Consider the following 7788-nt stretch of genomic DNA (forward strand, 5'->3'; position numbering starts at 1 on the left):
GGCGCCTCTCTCGTCGCTCACTCAGCTGCCTTGGGTTCCCCTCCATTCCAGCAGGATCTGGTTACTGCTCTTTAATCCAGTCTGGGCTGGGAGGCAGCCAGGCGATCATTTCCTGGTTCCCAAGGGGTCTGCGATTCCCTCCCAGCAGATACTGAGAGAGCACTTTCATGGACAGAGCTCCACAGCAGGGCCCTCTGGGCTGCCGGGTAGGGGGTGACGGCTGGGGGGTGGGGGTGGGGTTGCATGCGGAGGTATGGAGGAGGAGTGGGGAGGAAAGGGCTTTTACTCCAGTTCTCAACCCAGAGGGTGAGCTTGGCCCCACCCACATGGCTGAGCCACTCTGAGCACATCACTTCACCTCTCTGAGCCTCAAGTTTCCATTTGTAAAAGAGAGGTGAAAGTGACTCTGGCTTAGGGTGATCCAGCAGATTGAGCAGAATGTGAGAGAAGGTGCTGACGTTCACACCAACACGATGATGAGCACAGCATGTACTGGCATTGAGGCCTCCTCCTGAAAGTACAGAATAGGGGGACGTGGCGCTAGTGGTAAAGAATCTGCCTGCCAAACGCAGGGCATGCAAGACATGTGGGTTCTATCCCTGGATTGGGAAGATCTTGTGGAGGAGGGCATGGCAACCCATGCCCTCAGTATTCTTGCCTGGAAAATCCCATGGGCAGAGGAGATTGGTGGACTGTAATCCATGGAGTCACAAACAGTCAGACATGACTGAGCAACTGAACTCACGCAGATGCACCAGTTAAGCATCAACAGAGGGCTGACCTGGCCTAGGGATTGTCACAGGATATCTCATTTAATCCTCGCAGTGCCCCTCAGAGGGATGGATTATTATTCTGACTGTACAGATAAGGATACAGGCTCAGAGAGGTAGATGACTCACCCAAGGTCACACAGCAATTCATGTCTGTATCTGTTAGTATGGAAGCCTCTCCTCTGGCTGTGTTCTCTCCACTGCTAAAGGACTACACCTGTGTACAAGGAGCTGCAGCTCTCAGTTGCAGCTGAGTGCCCCCTGCGACAGAAATCTCTGGTGATCATCTTTGGGAGTCTGAGCTCCTAGAGAGCAGAGCCTGTGCCTGGTCACCTTTCTGCTGCTAGGGTTGTAGGATGGTTATTAATTACATCAACTCTCCCTTCTCGCTCAGGTGGCAGGCAGGTGGAGGGCTAGAATTTAGCTTAGCGGCTTGGAGAATGTAGTCTGGATGTGCGGCCACCTTGGGGCTTTCTCCTGTTCCTCCACGCCAGTTTGGACCTTGGGTCACCCATCTGAGGCAGCGCTGGGTGCCTAGAGCGAGTGTACTGTTCCTGCACTGCCCCTGCACACCTGGTGAGCTGGGAGTGGGGCAAGCGAGCAGTAGGACTCTTGGGCTGCCTCTGGAGGCAGGACTTGGCCCAGACACATGTGCTAACCATGTGCAGGGCAGGAAAGAGGGAACTCCACATAGCAGGCAGATTCTCCCCACAAGAGAGAGAGAAAGGGCCCAAGCCGCGTGTATCAAGAGGCAGCATAGAACATGGGCTCTGGATTTGCTCTGAACAAGCTCACATCTGTGCTGTGTGATGGTGGCGAGTGACTTAACCTCTTTGGCCCAGTTTTCTGTTTGCAGAATGGCAATAGCTGCCTCACAGAATTTTTGTGAAGATCAAAAGCATTAATATTTGTAAAAGGTTTGGAATTGTGTCTGGCATGTAATGACTGCTGTATAAGTATTTAAAGGAGCACTTACTTAGTGCTTCTTCCCATCTTGCCAGTCAGATAATGCGCTCATCCTCCTGTGAGGAAGAAGTGTGTGGGCAGAGGGAAAGCCAGGGCTTGCTCGTATTCTTCCCTCTGGGCTGTGAGGTGGGAGGGCTCTCCTCTGTGGAAATGTACACAGTAGGGGGGCAGCTGTGTACTGTCCCTGGCGCATTCATGCCAGCCCACAAGTAAGTGCTGGGTGGGCGACAGTGAATGATGGAAGGGAGATGGAGGGCACAGCCCCGAAGAAGGAAACGTGTTTCCCAGCTGATGATGAGGGAGACTTTATGGTCTCAATACAATGTGAACTGGGCTGATGGAGGGCCCAGATCTCAACAGATAGAGAACATTTCAGGGGCGATCAGGGCCTGGAGGTGAGCAAGCGCTGAGTGTCTCTGTGGAGAGCAAAAAGGTTCCCATTTGGCTGAAGCATGGAAAACCAGTAGCAATTGTTAGGAGTAAGTCAGGGAATTCTAGAAATCATGGGAATCCCTGATCGCTAGCTCCATGGGGAGTGAATTTTAAGCCATTGGCTGTAGGGAGCAAATTTAAGTATCTGAGCTCAGTAAGGCGTGATTAGGGCAGATCACTTCTGGGTACTGGGGCAGAGATATCCCAAGTGAGGGAGAGGGAAAGTTGGGGGACAGAGCTAGGAGGGCACAGTCCACAGCTAATGATGGGGAAGGAGATGCACTGAGTTACAGCACCCCCTGTGGACATGAGAAGCATCATCATTATTATCACTGTCTCAGTTCAGTTAAGTTCAGTCGCTCAGTCGTGTCCGACACTTTGTGACCCCATGGACTGCAGCACACCAGGCCTCCCTGTCCATCACCAACTCCCGGAGTCTACCCAAACCCATGTCAATCGAGTTGGTGATGCCATCCAACCATCTCATCCTCTGTCGTCCCATTCTTCTCCTGCCCTCAATCTTTCCCAGCTTCGGGGTCTTTCCCAATGAGTCAACTCTTCACATGAGGTGGCCAAAGTATTGGAGTTTCAGCCTCAGCATCAGTCCTTCCAATGAACACCCAGGACTGATCTCCTTTAGGATGAACTGGTTGGATGTCCTTGCAGTCCAAGGGATCCTCAAAAGTCTTCTCCAACATCACAGTTCAAAAGCATCAATTCTTTGGTGCTCAGCTTTCTTCATAGTCCAAATCTCACATCCATACATGACTATTGGAAAAACCATGGCTTTGATTAGATGGGCCTTTGTTGGCAAAGTAATGTCTCTGCTTTTTAATATGCTGTCTAGGTTGGTCATAACTTTCCTTCCAAGGAGTAAGCGTCTTTTAGTTTCACAGCTGCAGCCGCCATCTGCAGTGATTTTGGAGCCCCCAAAAGTAAAGCCTCTTACTGTTTCCACTGTTTCCCCATCTATTTGCCATGAAGTGATGGGACTGGATGCCATGATCTTTGTTTTCTGAATGTTGAGTTTAAGCCAACTTTTTCACCCTCCTCTTTCACTTTTATCAAGTGGCTCCTTAGTTCCTCTTCACTTTCTGCCATAAGGGTGGTGTCATCTGCATATCTGAGGTTATTGATATTTTTCCCGGCAATCTTGATTCCAGCTTGTGCTTCATCCAGCCTAGCGTTTCTCATGATGTACTCTGCATATAAATTAAATAAGCCTGGTGACAATATACAGCCTTGATGTACTCCTTTCCCGATTTGGAACCAGTCTGTTATTCTATGTCCCAGGTTCTAAGGGAGAGTGCACACACTTGGCCTAAGAGAAGGTTCTGCTCTTCAGGTCCAGTGATGCTGAGGAGGGGCAGTGCAGGAGCCGGGCTCTTTAACCTGCAAATGGGAAGACTCGAGAAGTAGAGTTGCTACCTTCAAGCTTGGCTGGCCTAGCCTGTGACGGGGGAGAAGGCCATGGCACACATCTGTGTCCCCAGGAACTGAAAAGATGTCTTCAGAATAGAGAATGAGCTTGAGAATAGGAAAGGTTTGCGGCTTGAGTTCAGAAGGTAGAGCTGGAGCCAGCAGGTGAAAGGCAGTTGCCATTCAACTCAACTTTTATAAATTAGAGTTGCCTAGAGGGAGAAGCAGCCACCTCAAGAAGGAGATGCGAACAGGCCCAGACAGCCACTGGAAAGGCAGATGGGTGGCCTTTTAAAGTCCCTCCTGGTTCTAAGACTCTGGGATTCTGTTGTCTCCAAAACTGTTAGTGCAGGAAATGATGATGGTGGTGATGATGATGATGGTAAAGACTGAAGTCTCTGCTTATTGAACATCTATGATGAAACTGGCTCTTTATTACTGTATCTTTAATATGCATTTCATGTAAGAGGAACAGAGGCTCACACAAGTGAAGCGGCCAGACTAGGGTAAATGGCAGACCCAGGGTTTATATCCATCTATCAGATTTCAAACTCTGCATTCTTGGAGTACACCTTGGAAGATCAAGGGTTGGGGAAGTAGGCTATGTATCCAATATACATGCGCTTCTCTCCAGATGAAGCCCTGATCTGCCTGCAGCGTTGTGCAGTTGGGACACCCAGCTCTGCTGCCAAGATGCTCATGGCCTGGGCTCAAAGGAGATGAGACAGGCACGGTTACCTTCAATTCAGACAAAGGTGATCTTAAACATGCAGATTTAATCATTGTTAGAGAGGCTAGGAAAGATGCCACTGTGGGCCAGAGATTTGAGGGGAGGGCCAGGGGTTCTTGAGAGGCGGCCTTGTGTGGCACGTGGATCAGTCCAGGGAGGGGAGTGCTTGTACTGGAGCATGAAGGCTGTGACTTCTAGGTGGAGACCATCGGGGATGCTTACATGGTGGCCTCGGGAGTGCCCAGGCTCAACGGGAGCCGGCACGCTGCTGAGATCGCCAACATGGCCCTGGACATCCTCAGCTCTGTGGGTGACTTCCGGATGAGGCATGTGCCCACTGTGCCCATTCGCATCAGGGCTGGCCTGCACTCAGGTAAGGACTTGGGGCTGTGGGAGCCTCCCAGCCCTGCCTAAGGTGCTGGCTGGGGCAACCCAATGGATTCTGAAATTCTGAGATTCTAAAACTCCATAATATAATTTTTAAACAATTTTCTTCTATTATTTTAAGCTTCTAAGATATTATAAATCAAACAATCTGTTTTGCTTAGATTCACATTTTTTTTTTTTTTTTTTGCGGTCTCAGCATCTGTCAAGGGCATCTAAGTCCCTGGTGAGAAGCTGACAGAAGAGGCAAGACAGAGACCTTCTGTGGTCAGGCAGACAACTAAGTTTCTGTGGGTTGGGGACTAGGAGATGCCTCTGGGTCTCTACTATAGTATATCCTTCTCATGCTCCTACCCCATAAAGTCCAAACTCCTCAGCCCCACATAGCCTCCAAGACCCTTGCTAATCTCTGTAGCCTCATCTCCCACTTGGTATTCCATCCATACTCAGCCACTTGCAGTTTCCCACAGGCATGTGGGCTCTCTGCTTCTGTGGCTTTGCACCTGCTGTTCCCTGCCCACTCATTTTCTTATCCTTCAAGACACAGTTTATATACTGCTTCCTCCAGGAAGTCTTCAAGGTTGGGTCAGAGTCCCCTTTCTGGACTGGCACAGCTCTGGTGCTTCCCTCTTCATGACACTGGTTATAGTTTACACATCTCCCCCTGCCAGGCTGAGAGCTCCCTAAGAGCAGAGCCTAGATTTTTCTGTGTCCTCCTACCCCCAGCCCAGAGCCAGGCACAGATGTCACCTCTTCTCTGGGTGTTGTTGGAGATGCCATACAGCTTCATCTTCACCCTGTAGCTGGAGCCCAAAATGTAGGGTGGGGACAGCAGTTTAGGCGGAAGGGTGAGAAGGACGAGACTGTTGCAGGGTCTTCTCTTGGGTCTAGGAGCTCACTGGGCACATTTGAGTTTCAGGGCCCTGCGTGGCAGGGGTCATGGGTCTCACCATGCCTCGGTATTGCCTCTTTGGGGACACCGTTAACACCGCATCCTGGATGGAGTCTACAGGGCTGCGTGAGTGTCTCATACTTCTATCCTGTCCAGGGAGGGACTCTCTCAATAACCGCTACAGCCTGGCTGTTTGAACCAGTGCTTAGTAACCAAGCCACCACCTGATGGCAGCGTGCCCTAGTCACCAGTAAAGCCACTGCGGTATAAGGAGATGATGGATGTCGCTTATTTAAAAAAAAAAAAACAACTTAGCACAGGGCTTTTGTCATGATCTCATGAGAGAATTAGCAGGGAAAACAATGGCTTGAGGGGCAGGAAACCTGGGTCCCCAGCTGGACCCAGCATCCTCAGTGTCCTTGAGCCAAAATGCTCCTCTAGGCCTTGGTTTCCCCATCTTTAAAATGAATGGGCTTCCCAGGTGGCTCAGTGGTAAAGAATCTGCCTGCACTGTAGGAGACGTGGGTTCGATCCTGGGGTCAAGAAGATCCCCTGCAGAAGGAAATGGTAACCCACTCCAGTAGTCTTACCTGGGAAATCCTGTGGACAGAGGAGCCAGGAGGGCTATAGCCCATAGGGTCGCACAGAGTCAGAAACGACTGAGTGCGCGCGTGCGCACGCGCGCGCACGCACACACACACACACACACACACAGTGAGTGGACCCCTTTCAATTTTTAAAATGCCATGTTAGCCACTTGCTGGCAGCAGGAGCCACTCTGATGGCTTGATTATAGCAGTGAAAAAGCTCAGCCTCTGCTCTGGCTGCACAGATTGTGTGCTCTCTGATGTCGCTCCATACATATCGTGCTTAACCAGATGTGGTGGCCTTAGTGGGGAGTCCTGCCCTTAAAGGTAAAATAACTGCTTATCTGCATTGATCAGCCTTCAAAGACTTCCCTACAAGTAGAGATTACATTCAGACTTCAGCTTGTGTTTTGACTTCAGCTTCTGTTCTTCTTAACCTCAATCCACGTAATTTGCTTTGCCTTGAAACTGTTGCTTTAGTGCCCAACAATCTACTGGGGGACAAGAAGGCCAGGCAAAGGGCATTGCATGAATCAGAATTGTGTGCCTTGCTGGCTGGAACTGGGGGCTGTTACAGGCGCTCAGTGATTTTACCAAACACTAGGTATGCTCTCTCCAGGTAATAACTTGACTATTACCTTCCTTTCTCCTCAGCGTACAGAATTCATGTCAGCAGGAGCACCATCCAGACACTGCTCAGCCTGGATGAAGGCTACAAAATTGACATCAGAGGGCAGACTGAGATAAAGATGAGAGACTTGCTTTCCTGGGATTGACTGGAAACGTCTTCAGAGGTCCGGCTTCTGTGGGCAGCGGGAGAGATTCTCACCTGACTGATGTCGCTGAAGCAAGGCCAGCCTGGGAGCTGATCGCCCTCCGTGTCCTCCTTATTCCCCTAGTTCTGCGGAAACGTTTCTTCCTGGGAGCCACACCCTCATCTGGCTCCTCATGAGGATAAGTGCCAGGGCAGAGAAGTTACTTCTACTGATGGCCTACCCGGGCAGCATACTGATGCCCAACAGATATTAACATATTTATTACCACAGGAATGATGAAAGGAGGCTCCATATCCCTACTGTATAGTTGAGGAAATTAAATTAGAGATGCAAAGAGATTTGTCCAAAGTCACAGAGTTGGTCTTAGATCTGGTGGCTCCAAAGCCTGTGCCTTCTCCATAGCACTGTTGGGCTCCTACTCATCCTTCAGAACCTTAGCGCAGACCTCAGCTCTCACTGAAGCCTGCCCTGACCCAGGAATACTCTTCTTCTTCCTTTCCCCCAACAATAACTATCCTGTCTTCTCCGTGCACCCACCAGTCCCATGGCTGACCCTCTGCTGTTGTAGAGTGATGCTGGGTGTCCCTGCCCCTCTGTGCACCCACCAGTCCCATGGCTGACCCTCTGCTGTTGTAGAGTGATGCTGGGTGTCCCTGCCCTTCAGCCTTGAAAAGGCAGGGATTGTTCTGTCACCTCTGTATTCCTTTTTTTTTTAATATCACATTTAATAATGGTACCATCCTATGAATGACTTTTCTTCCTACCCTACCCTCTTTCGTTTCCCCAATTCCTCAGGTACGGCTGGGCCTACTGAGTGACTGAAGCAGCCAAG

General features: G+C 50.2%; 1 pseudogene; it reads left to right on the forward strand.

Annotated features, from left to right (window-relative positions):
* Positions 1–6956, forward strand: part of LOC104994116 — a 36242-nt pseudogene extending 29286 nt beyond the window's left edge.
* The last annotated feature ends 832 nt before the right edge of the window (positions 6957–7788 follow it).

Source organism: Bison bison, unplaced genomic scaffold, assembly GCF_000754665.1.
Source record: "Bison bison bison isolate TAMUID 2011002044 unplaced genomic scaffold, Bison_UMD1.0 scf7180017864251, whole genome shotgun sequence".
In the NCBI taxonomy this organism is placed as follows: Eukaryota; Metazoa; Chordata; class Mammalia; order Artiodactyla; family Bovidae; genus Bison; species Bison bison.